Below are 12454 nucleotides of genomic sequence, written 5' to 3'. Positions count from 1 at the left end.
AGGTAGATATATCTGTCCGTTAGTCTGGTGGACACAGAATATTTTCCAAAATGCCCAAATTGTTGGGCCTGTAATTTTAATACAATGTCAAAGCACTGATTGTTATGCCTCCTTTGAAGAAGGAGGGGTATACTGTTTTGCAGATGTCAGTCAGTCGGTCTGTAGACCAATCCATTTCTGGATGATAACCCAGGAATGCTTAGACCTAGGATCATGAGAGTTGATAGAGTGGTTGATCATAACCAGCGGATAACCCCTATTGATTTTGAGATCAGTAGGTCAAAGGTCAGGGTCACAGTGAACCAGACCAGTTTAATGGTTTCTGGATGTTAACTCAAGAACGCTTGGGCCTAGGATCATGAAAGTTGATAGGTAGGTTGGTCATGACCAGCAAATAATCCCTATTGATTTTGAGGTCAGTACGTCAAAGGTCAAGGTCACATTGACGAGGAACAGTTTCAACGGTTTCCGGATTATAACTCAAGAACGCTTGGGCATAGAATCACAAAACTTAATAGGGAGGTTGATCATGACCTGCAGATGACCCCTATTGTTTTTGAGGTCAGTAAGTCAAAGGTCAAGGTCACAGTGACCCAGAACAGTTAAACGGTTTCCGGATTATAACTCAAGAACGCTTGGGCCTACGATCATGAAAGTTGATAGGGAGGTTGGTCATGACCAGCAAACGACCCCTATTGATTTTGAGGTCAGAGGAACAAAGGTCAAGGTCACAGTGATCAGGAACAGTTTATCGGTTTATGATCATTCAAGAACGTTTGGGCCTGGGATCATGAAAATTGGTATGGAGGTTGATCATGACCAGCAGATGACCCCTATTAATTTTAGGTCAGTGGGTCAAAATTCAAGGTCACAGTGACCAAGAACAGTTAAAATATGTTCGGACAATAACATGAGAATGCTTGCGCCTAGGATCACGAAAATTGATAGGGAGGTTTACCATGACTAACAGATGACCCCTATTGATTTTGAGGTCAATAGGTCAAAGGTTAAGGTCACTTTGACCAAGAACAGTAGAACTTTTGTGCACAGTGACCAACTAATTTCTGTTCCTTGTGCAATTACTGAATGCATTAAGGAGGGCATTTCGTGTTCTACAAGCTCTTGTTAGAAAGTGTAGTTGTGCATACTGCCAGCATGAATTGCTCGGATTATATATTTCAGTGTAGTTGCCCCTTAAATGTTATTTTTATATATATATTTTCAAAATGTAAACTGCCTGAAGATATATGTATTGAAAGCGCTTGCAGTGAAGAATTAAAATAATTGTAAAACACAGAAGTCTGCTGCTGTTTATTCCTTACAAATTGAACTTTTATATATATATATATAATATATATATATATATTAAAAGTTACTCCTGGACAAGTATATAATAAATAAAAAAGAAAAACATCCAATGGGTTTCCTCTATCTGTATTTCTGCCCACTGGCACCAGATCAGAAAGAAAATGCCTCCGTACGTGTTATACCCTACCCCTAGGTATTCTATAAGAACCATGGTCGTGAACGGAAAAATATACTAACCCGTTTCAATCGCGCATTTCATACCTTAAACACGCAGTGGGGTAAATGTGTACTATGGATATCAAACAAGTGGTAATTTATCTTCCATTGTGTACCGGTCACATTTTTTCAATACATTTTATCTTAGAAAAACAACGCGTAGTTTATAGTAATTTCAACATTACACAAAAAACCTGCTTGAACTTCCCTGGTGAAGTTCCGTTCTAGATTATAAAACGATTCTGATTGGCTGTTGTAAAAATGTATGTCAATCGTCATTTTACTACACGTGTTCGCTAAAATGTGAAAATGCAGCAAAATGTGCAAAATGAATAAAATATAAAGAACAGATGCAGACCAATGTACGATTTCAAATTAAAGATCATATACAAGATGAATTTCATTCATCATTTCGAGTTTTAGTGTAAAATTGTGATTTTTGAAAAATCTGTTTTTGTTTGTTTACGTTTCGCCAAACATGTGCGCACTGCCGTGACCTCTAGACCGGATGTTCATTAGGGAAGTTCAAGCAAGTTTTTTCTGTAACGTTGACGAAAGCATAAAATATGTTTATAATCTCAGCAATATGGAATATTGAGACAATGTGACTGGTGCACGATGGAAGATAAATTATCGCTTGTTCAATATACTAGGTACCCATTCACCGAACTGCGCGTTTAAGTTGAGAAATGTACGATTGAAACGGGTTAGTGCACTTTCCCGTTCATGACCATGGTTCTTATAGAATACCTAGGGGTAGGGTATAACACGTACGGAGGCATTTTCTTTCTGATCTGGTGCCAGTGTTTCTGCCTACCTACCGGTTTCATATCATAATCATCAGGGCAGACATATAAAAAATGTTAGTTGCTACGCAACGTCACATTTGTACACATGTGTACGCAACGTTATTTTATGACGTCATCAATATTTGTTTAGTTTTGGCTTAAATATATCAAAAAAGTAACGTTCCTTAGACAACCTAGCTGAAACATTATTATTATGAAATTTATAAAAAGGAAAAATTAAATACTGTGGGTCCATTTTAGAGCATAGATCTAAATGTTCACTAACAGGCAATTGTCTTGTTGATGGGTCTCTTATTTGCTGATCGTGAACTGTTCCTCTGTTTCTTAATTTATCACCTGTTTGACCAATATAAAACTCTTTGCATCCATTGCAAATCAAAACATACAGAACATTTTGAACAGTACAATCCATGTTTTCTTTTACATGAAAAATTTTATTATTTAATTTTAAAGTAGAACCTTCTACAATGTGTTTACATAACCCACAACTGGCTCATTACATTTTTTAACTGAAGGTGGGGTGACATTTTCATTAAATTCTCATTTTCTTTTATATATATATATATATATATATATGAATGTTCAGCACCAAGCCTTTAAAACCTTGTATTAGATAAAGAACTGTTGAACTGACACTTTAGTAATTTGTCTTGATAAAGAAATATTGTTTTGAACACTTGACACTTTAATGGTTGTAAAATGACAAATTAACAATTGTTCCTGTCAGTACAAGTTGACAATAATGTAAATTTTTTAATGTGAAATAGATATATAATATCAAAGTTGATTTTAAATCAACTGCATAGTTCAGTCACTACAGGCAGATTATGTTAATATAATTCCATAACTGGTTGAAAACAGTTTTTGCATCTTGTGCCTCTATCAGTGCCTCTCATTCTTTTCCAGTTAATAACTTTGCCTTGTGTTCATGGATATTTTAGGGGACGCTAGAGCTAAATATTGTCCTTGCGTCCAATCCTGGGGTTCCACACATTGATGACCAATGTTTAAAGCAGACATAGCAATCAAATTTTACAAGATGATCATTATATATTCATATAGGTGTGCCCTAGAAGGAACTTTTGCTATGCTTTAACTTGTTCTCAGCAGGGGATATGAATTCACTGAATTTGCTTGTTTTCATTAACAACTTGCAACTTTTATATCTCATCTTGACAACTAGAACTATACATAATAATGTCAGGTGTACTATGAAAGAATATTAACTGTCTGAGAAAATGTAATGTCTTCCTGAAAACTTGTCATATTATAAGATATATTTTATCAGAAAAGAGTCTTAGTGCATAGAGGATTAAATAGTTGACTGTCACAATGTGTCAGCCCTACTCTTTTCCCTTACATCTGGCTTGTACTTTGGTTTTTTTGTATTAACCCTTTGCCTGCTGGCGGCAGTAATTCTGCCTTTGAGACCAGTGCAGACCAAGATCAGCCTGCACATCCGTGCAGTCTGATCATGGTCTGCACTGTTCGCTATTCAGTCAGTAAATTTTCAGTAAACACCCCTTCGAATAATAAATGGTATTGCCCAAATTGAGTGGTGGACCAGTCCATTATAGAAATTTAGCAGGCTAAGGGTTAAATTCATTTTGACATTGCTGTTAAATTTGGCAGTTTGTTGGAAATATCATGATATATGTGACACAAGGGACACTCAGCCTAATGGAATTGTCAGATGGAGATCATTGTCATATAATATTATGTGCTTGGCAGTTTGGTTATGGTCAAATAATAATTATTGTGTTACTAAGACTGGAAGTTTGCAATGTTTTATATAGGAGTTAAATTTCTTATTAAAGAACCTGGACTTGCACAAATAAACGAAAAGGATTTCAAATTAATACCTTGACCAAAGTAAAAGATGGAAACTTCTGTGGCATAGAAAAAGATTGGTACAAATTAGTCACCATACAAACGTAAACATACAATACTCATGGTTCGCACAGGTCTTGAAAAGTGCTTGAAAATGGTTCTGTTCTTGAAAAGCCTTGATTTTAGGTGTTCCCTTGAGAAATCATTGAAAAGCTCTTGAATTCTAAAAAAAATCCTTGAATTCCGAAGAAAAAAAAGATATTTTAAAATCCACAAATTTACCGACGTTTAAAAATCATTGCGAAGAAATTATTGTAAATTTGGTACGAAACTAATTGAAATGTAGCGAAATTGCGGTCTGCGTAAGCAGAGAGCATGTACATGTGCGTGTGACGTAAGCAGACTCTGTGCACATCTAAAAAAATGGCAGCGTCCTTGCAATCATGGGCAAAGAAAAGAAATGTGCTGGTGGCTGAAATCTCGTGGGTACGCTCAAAGATGAATCATTATGTCAATTCTCAGACAAAAAATAACAACCTCTTCGGCAGGTACAATATACTGACTAAAGGTTAGAGTTTTAAACAGTGTGTGCCGGAAAGGTGGATACGGCAATCGGGCCAAAATGTCCTTACAGGGCCTTTTGTCAGCCATGGACGTAGCGCAAATGGGCAAAAGTGCTTTAACTTTCCATTCTTAGGGCGCAGAACATACGAAAAGCTACCCATGGCTCCATCTGCAAATGCTTACAGTTGTTTTAATGGCAGTCAGCATGTACTAGGACCATTGTTGGTATAAGTGCCTTTAACCTTTAGCCTGCTGCGGGCAAATGATTCTGCCTTTACGACCAGTGCAGACCAAGATCAGTCTGTTAGCTGTTCAGTCAGTAAGTTTTCATTGAACACCCCTTTGAATAATAAATGGTATTGCCCAAATTAAATGATGGACCAGTCCATTATAGAAATATAGCTGGGTAAAGGTTAATTTTCCAAATTCAGGCATGGAATGACAACCTAAGAATTAGTTATGCTAGTCTTACCTGGCATTATAAAACAAATGTCAGACATTTGTGGGCAAATAAGTGAGAATATTGTTGTCTCAGTTTCATTCATAGCATTTATATATTGGCCCACGAGATACCATATTGAAATTCTGGGCAGTGGAAAAATAAGGCAGTTTTTAATATATTTTCAGATGTTTCTAGAAGGCTTTTGTTTATTACTTTCGTATACAGTGATCCGACTCAATAAATGAGCTACATTGTCATAAAAAATCAGTACCTGAAGATTTCAAGAAATAAAAAAATTTAGGAGTCTAATACCTATTATGTTATTATAAAAATGTCAAAAATCATAGCGGTGGGGTGAATTTTAAACAAATACCACACAAAATGGGCAAACAATTGACAGAAGCCATCAAAGATGAACATAAAGAGTCCTTGCTATTATATTAGAATTCTGGAACAGTAAAATCATTGTCAGTGATATCTCACAGTCTGCTCTCTAATGATATAATTCCAGTATCTGAACTCGCAATGATTTCATTCAACAACAAATCACTATTTGAGATTATAATGTTTTATTAAATAAAAAATCTCTTAAATATAGTGTTTGGCAGTATTTATGCTCATGATGCATGCATTAAACAGTGTGTTCTTAAAGTAGGTCATTATAATTTATTGCCATATGGTTTACAAAATAAGTTCATAAAAGGAAATGCACTTTCCTTTATTATTAATAGTTTTTACTTGGCCTTTGATGACAGAAGTGGAAAAATGTGTTGAAATTTTTTATATGTTCACAGTTTGTGAAATATATATACATATATGTATGTCCATAATAAATACAGTTACGTTAACAGTTAAAATAACTTTTCTTTTCACCTGACTGAAATTCACCAGTCCATTAAGAGACCACTTTTTAGCAGTCCCTTGGGCGGTCTCTTAATACAATGTCGACTGTATACCGTTCTGTTAATACTGTACAGTCGTGCACTTTCAGAACACAAAATGTTATTTAGCAATACAGGAAAGTGATCACCTGATTTACTATAAATATATAGACATGTCTGGAAGAAAATGAAATATGTATCTGTCTTGAAATCCCAAGTGTTTTAACAGTGATATGATATAACAGAAGACAGTCTTGCTTACTCACTAAACATCAGTTGTCATATTTATTGTATGTCAGTATCTGCCTGTCTGCCTACCATGACATATATAGATGGCTAAAGTGTATTACTTTCTTAATATACCGAGGGATGTTTTTTAGACAAATGTATTAAATAGAACCAGTCATTTGTAAACTATCTGCCTGACATTAATGCACATAGGGGCAGTGTACTGCTGCTACACTTCTGGAACACCTCCAGATTCATGACAAAATTTACAAAAATCTAGAAGGTACATTTATATTTCATTAGTTCTGGAAAAAAATTGATTGGGTTTGTTCCAGACAGTTATCACTGCGGAAAATGGTTCCGTATACGGGAGTGTACGCATTCCGTATACTCCTAATATACGGGCGTATACGGAAACATTTTTCCCGTATATGGAACATTCCATATACGGGAATCCTGTATTCTTTAATTGGACATCCATGCCCGTTCATTCATACTTAGCATAAATAGGTTTCAACAGTTTATGTCAGTATTCAAAGTTAGGGATTGTCAAGGTCCAAAAGTATGTTTAAGGCGTAAGTTTTGATCATACTTTCAGGAAAGATACCTTTTATATGATATTCGTATAGTAGACATGTACGGGACCGTATACTCCCGTATATGCACATATTTTTCGCAGTGTATTGCATCTATTTATAATGATAAAGGCTTGCATTCACACCCAGAGAAGTGATATTGAAAAATGCTATAAAAAATGAAGCAGAAATGATGGCAGTTTTCATTTCTTCAGCTGCTGTAAATTTGCATTTATTGATGATGTTTTTACAGGGAATACATCAATTGATGATGTTTTTACATTAATAATTGCACGCATTTTTACAGTTTAAACCATCATTTTATGGCATGTTTCTCTTTTCATGTATTCTGTTAAAGTGCAAAAATTATATAATGAAAATGTTTATTGTGCAGCTATTTTTTTCCTTCCAGTCAGCGATTCGCACTTTGTATCATTTGACGCCGCCATGATACTGGCAACTTTTTTGTCAAATAGTTCAGTGTTGAAAGACACATTACCCAGTCGATATTGACGGTTTATTACTATCATGGTAATTCATGGTAGTTAATGGTCATGGGACAATGGTTTACCATGGCTGTGGTCATTGGCACCACGGTCATAAACCATGGTATCAGACCATGGTCAAAAACCAATTTGACCATAGTTGTCAAACTGTTGATCGTCTTTTCTGACCATGTTCGACCATGGCCAATCTTATTTCACCATGGTCGACCAAGGCCGACCATGCTCCTGACCATGTTTTCACCATGGTATTTGATGGTCAACCATTGTCATCATTTCGTTTGGGTATATTTTATATTCAACTGGACAGTGCAACAATTTGATTGGTATCTTAAGTTAATATATGATAAAATTTGTTGACCGATAATATGTAACAGCATTAATATCATGAATGAACATCAGTAAATGTGTGACACACTTTTACATCCTCTTGTACAATACAGAATATATTTGGACTTGTACCCATAAAGTTCAATATTTTACATTGAAAATCAATATCTTGAACTGGCATATCTGCATATCTTGAAATCTGGGCTCAATTCTTGAATTATCATGTTTTTAAGTCCCATCGGGAAAACACATAAACAAAATATCATTTTAAATGGAATTTTGGTTATCTCAAAGTAAAACAATTTATCCCTTGCCATTCGAGGTAACCAAAGTTTTATCTGTATATCACTGTTTTGTACAAAAAAAGTTAAATAACCTAAAGATATTGCTTAGAAGTATGTTTCCTGTTAGAAATATTTTATATTTCTCTGCAAATGACCCTTGTATTATATGTGAAGTATTTAAAAATCTGCTAATTTTCGTTTGATTTCATTTTTATTTGGAGTTTTATAGACATTAGGATACTTGTTTAATGATCTGGGGCCACTATCTCGAAAACTTATTTGTATCGTAAGTTAAGGTATGGTTTTCGATAGACCTAAGGTAAGGCTAAGGGAAAGCCACGTTCTAAAAACAGTATAATATTAAAACAGTATTATAAATAATAAAAATAATATAAAAACAGTATAATATAAAAACAGTATACTATAAAAACTGTATAATGTCTTCTAAAAAGTATTTACATTTCATCAGACTTTATTTTGTAATAAAATAAAAACAATTGTTTGATATTTATTCAGCGATGATTATATTTAGAGATGCCTATTAGCTTTACGCTCAACTTTAACTCTGAACTGCTCACATATACCAAGTTTTATAAGGAGTGTACAGTATTTTTCTAAGGTATATTCAAAGAGCAAATTTTATATATAACAATTCTATTTAAAGAACCTTTCTACTTAACAACTTTTCTGCCTTAAAATACGTAACCTCTGCGGAGGAGTTTTGTCAAAACAACCTACTGTACCAATAAGGGAAAGAATGCTGTTGTAGTTTGCAAGAAACAAGGTCACACTTGTGATAAGAAACTAGAGTTTCACGCCTTTCCTCTGTGATAAAATTAGTCAGTTAACTGCATTAGTATTCATGGGTTCTTTACCAGTCTTAAGCTGTTCTCTGCAAGTACCTGAGAACTCCCCCACATAAGTCAGAGGTGGAGAATGTCAATAACCTTAGATGTATATTGTCTTTAGCCAATCATCACCGAGAACATGAAGGCCTCGCCCAGTATTCGAACCTTTTGAGATCTTGTGTGTTCTACCTATCAAGCTCGCAGAGCGGTGATGTGCGTGTAGCATTCAATATTAAAATCAAAATATCCTTTGTCCGTCGTCCGTCCGTCCGTTCACAATTTCTTGTGAACACAATAGAGACCACAGTTTGCAATCAATTTTAATCAAACTTGCACACAACTTGTACTGGCATAATATCTCAGTTCCTTTCGAAAACTGGCCAGATCCTATCATGGGTTCAAGAGTTATTGCCCCTTAAAGGGTCAAAATTTACTATTTTTGGCTTGTGAATACGATAGAGACCACATTTTGCAATCAGCTTTAATCAAACTTGCACACAAAATAGGCATAATATCTCGGTTCCTTTCGAAAACTGGCCAGATCCCATCATGGGTTCCAGAGTTATGGCCCCTTAAAGGGCCAAAATTTGCTATTTTGTCTTGTGAACACGATAGAGACCACATTTTGCAATCATCTTTAATCAAACTTGCACCCAACTTGTATTGGCATAATATCTCAGTTCCTTTTGAAAACTGGCCAGATCCCATCATGGGTTCCAGAGTTATGGCCCTTTAAAGGGTCAAAATTTGCTATTTTGGCTTTTGCAGCCATATAGAGACTTCATTTATGGTTTGATTTGATACAAATTTGCAAAATTTTTTCAACTACAATAAATCTTCCATGATGAATCTGTCAGATCCAATCGTAGGTTACGGAGTTAAGTCCCCTAATTGACCCATGAAAGCGCCAAAATTTGTTAATTTTTACCTTGTGAACACGATAGAAGTGACATATATTTTATATTTGATTTTAACCACGCTTATACACAGTTTAAGTCACAATAAGATGTGTTCTGGAGTTACTGTCGCTGAAAGGGGCAAAATTTTCTGGTTTGGCCCTTTCAGCCATATAGAAGTTTCATTTATACTTTGATTTGATACAAACTTGCACAGAATGATTATCTTGATGATTTCTAGGCCTGGATCGAAACTTGGTCATGTTGGGTCAAAAACTAGGTCATCAGGTCAAATCAAAGGAAAAGCATGTTAACAACCTAGAGGCCACATTTATGACCCTATCTTCTTGAAACTTGGTCAGAATGTTTATATTGATGATTTCTATGCGAAGTTCGAAACTGGGTCATATGGGGTCAAAAACTAGATCACCCAATCAAATCAAAGGAAAAGCTTGTTAACACTCTTGTTCATTTGATGTGCATGAAACTTGGTCAGAATGTTTGTGTGCATAAAATATCGCATGCTTTTTTATCTGTGTCATGTAGGGTCTGAAACTAGGTCGCCAGGTCAAATCGAAGAATAAGCTTGTTTACACTCAAGAGGCCATGTTTTTTGGCCCAATCTTAATGAAAATTGGTCGGAATATTTGTCTCCATGAAATCACTAGGTAAAACATGTTTACACTGTTATTGTATGTTACTCAGGTGAGCGACTTAGGGTCATCTTGGCCCTCTTGTTTTATCATAATACTTTCTCAGAAGGTGACTTATTGTGAAATTTGCAGTCAAAAATAAGTTCATGATGATCGAGCAGAAGTGGTTCTTCGTAACTTTACTTATATAGTCATGCACAATGCAGTTCCTTTCGTTGTTAGGAGTTCTACTGTTGGTCAGTTCAGAAAAAGGTAATGGAAACATAATTCAGTCTCAGTAATTACAGTTGACGGGCTTAATGTCTTAGATTCCAGTAATGCCATGATAGGAAATTTCGACCATAATTGTGATATACGTACTTCGAAGGATACAAAATATGTATTTCCATAAAGGCAGTGTGTATCGTACTGCCTTAAAGCTTTCGATGCGATTTTTAGAGAGAATTGACTGTAATGTTTGCGTTTTTTCCAACACCATTTGATGAATAGCATCACCCAGGAAATATATACAGCAGTAACTGTGGTAAAAGCCAGCCTTTAGTTGTAATTTTAAATTCTTATCATCTCATAATACCATCGGTGCCAATTACCAAAAATTATTGTTATAGGTTGATTTCTATGGGGTCGTTTGAGCAAAAACATAGTCCTAACACTTCAAATGCCATGCAAATCTGACAAACTGGTGAACCTATAGCCCGGATGAACAAACGGACAGGTGTTAATGTATTTTAAAGAGTATGGTGAATAAACAAACAAAAAACTGTGTGTTCTCGTCTATAAAAACAGAGTAAAAGCACTATATTTGTCCATCCATATGAAATGAATTCATGTTCCTAAGTGACATGAACTGACAGAATGACAACTTCAGTAAATATATTCCAGCAAGTTTCAATGTGGAACAATAAGAAACAAACAGATTCATCTTCAGATAGGTAGAAATACACAAGATTTTGTATGCTACGAGAATGCTAAGGGGTGGATTTTTAGCTCACCTGAGCATGCTGAGTTTTTGTGACCGCTCAATGTCCGGCGTCTGTCTGTTGTCTGTCAACATTTAGCTTGTGTATGCGATAGAGGCTGTATTTTTCAAATGATCATCATGACATTTTGTCAGAATGATTACCTTGATGAAATCTAGGCCAAGTTTAAAAATAGGTCATCTGGGTTCAAAAACTAAAGTCAGTAGGTCAAATCAAAGAAAAACCTTGTGTATGCAATAGAGGCTGTATTTTTCAATTGATCTTCATAAATTTTGGTCAGAATGATTACGTTGATGAAAGCTAGGCCAAATTTGAAAATTGGTCATCTGGGATCAAAAACTAGGTCACTAGGTCAAATCAAAGAAAAACCTTTTGTATGCAATAGAGGCTGTATTTTTCAACCAATCTTCATGAAATTTTGTCAATGATTACCTTGATGAAATCTAGGCAAAGTTCGAAAATGGGTCATCTGGGTCAAAAACTAGGTCACTAGGTCAAATCAAAGAAAAACCTTGTGTATGCGATAGAGACTGTATTTTTCAATTGATCTTCATGAATTTTGGTCAGAATGATTGCTTTGATGAAATCTAGGTCAGATTCGAATATGGGTCATCTGGGTTCAAAAACTAGGTAACTAGGTCAAATCAAAGAAAAACCTCCTGTATGTGATAGACTGTTTTTTTTTTAGCTCATCTTATTTTTTGAATAAGAGTGATGAGTTATTGTCATCACTTGATCAGTGTCGGTGTCGGCGTCGGCGTCGGCGTTGGCGTTGGTGTTGCCTGGGTAAGTTTTATGTTTAGGTCAGCTTAGTTTAAACTGTATTTATTTCCACAAATTGTATATACAAACATGAGTACTATATTCAAATTAACAAAGTTTGATAAAAAGACATACATCAATCAAAATAGTACAAACAAACAAAGAAATTTGTAACACTTTTTCACCATCATAAGCTGACCCTGTACAGCAAGAAACATTACTCCATCCTGCTTTTTGCAAGAATTATGGCCCCTTTTGGACTTAGAAAATATCAGATTTCTTGGTTAAGTTTTGTGTTTAGTTCAACTTTTCTCCTGAATGGTCAAAGCTATTAATTGCTTTAAA

General features: G+C 35.1%; 1 protein-coding gene across 4 annotated transcripts in view; it reads left to right on the top strand.

The window, feature by feature from the left end:
- Window positions 1-12454, top strand: part of LOC123531790 (zinc finger CCCH domain-containing protein 10-like) — a 288284-nt gene that overhangs the window by 159490 nt on the left and 116340 nt on the right. The gene's annotated exons all lie outside the window — the stretch shown is intronic.

The sequence above is a fragment of the Mercenaria mercenaria genome, chromosome 11 (assembly GCF_021730395.1).
Source record: "Mercenaria mercenaria strain notata chromosome 11, MADL_Memer_1, whole genome shotgun sequence".
Taxonomy (NCBI): domain Eukaryota; kingdom Metazoa; phylum Mollusca; class Bivalvia; order Venerida; family Veneridae; genus Mercenaria; species Mercenaria mercenaria.
Note: the sequence above shows the minus strand (reverse complement) of the source record. Positions and strands in the feature narration are given on the sequence as shown.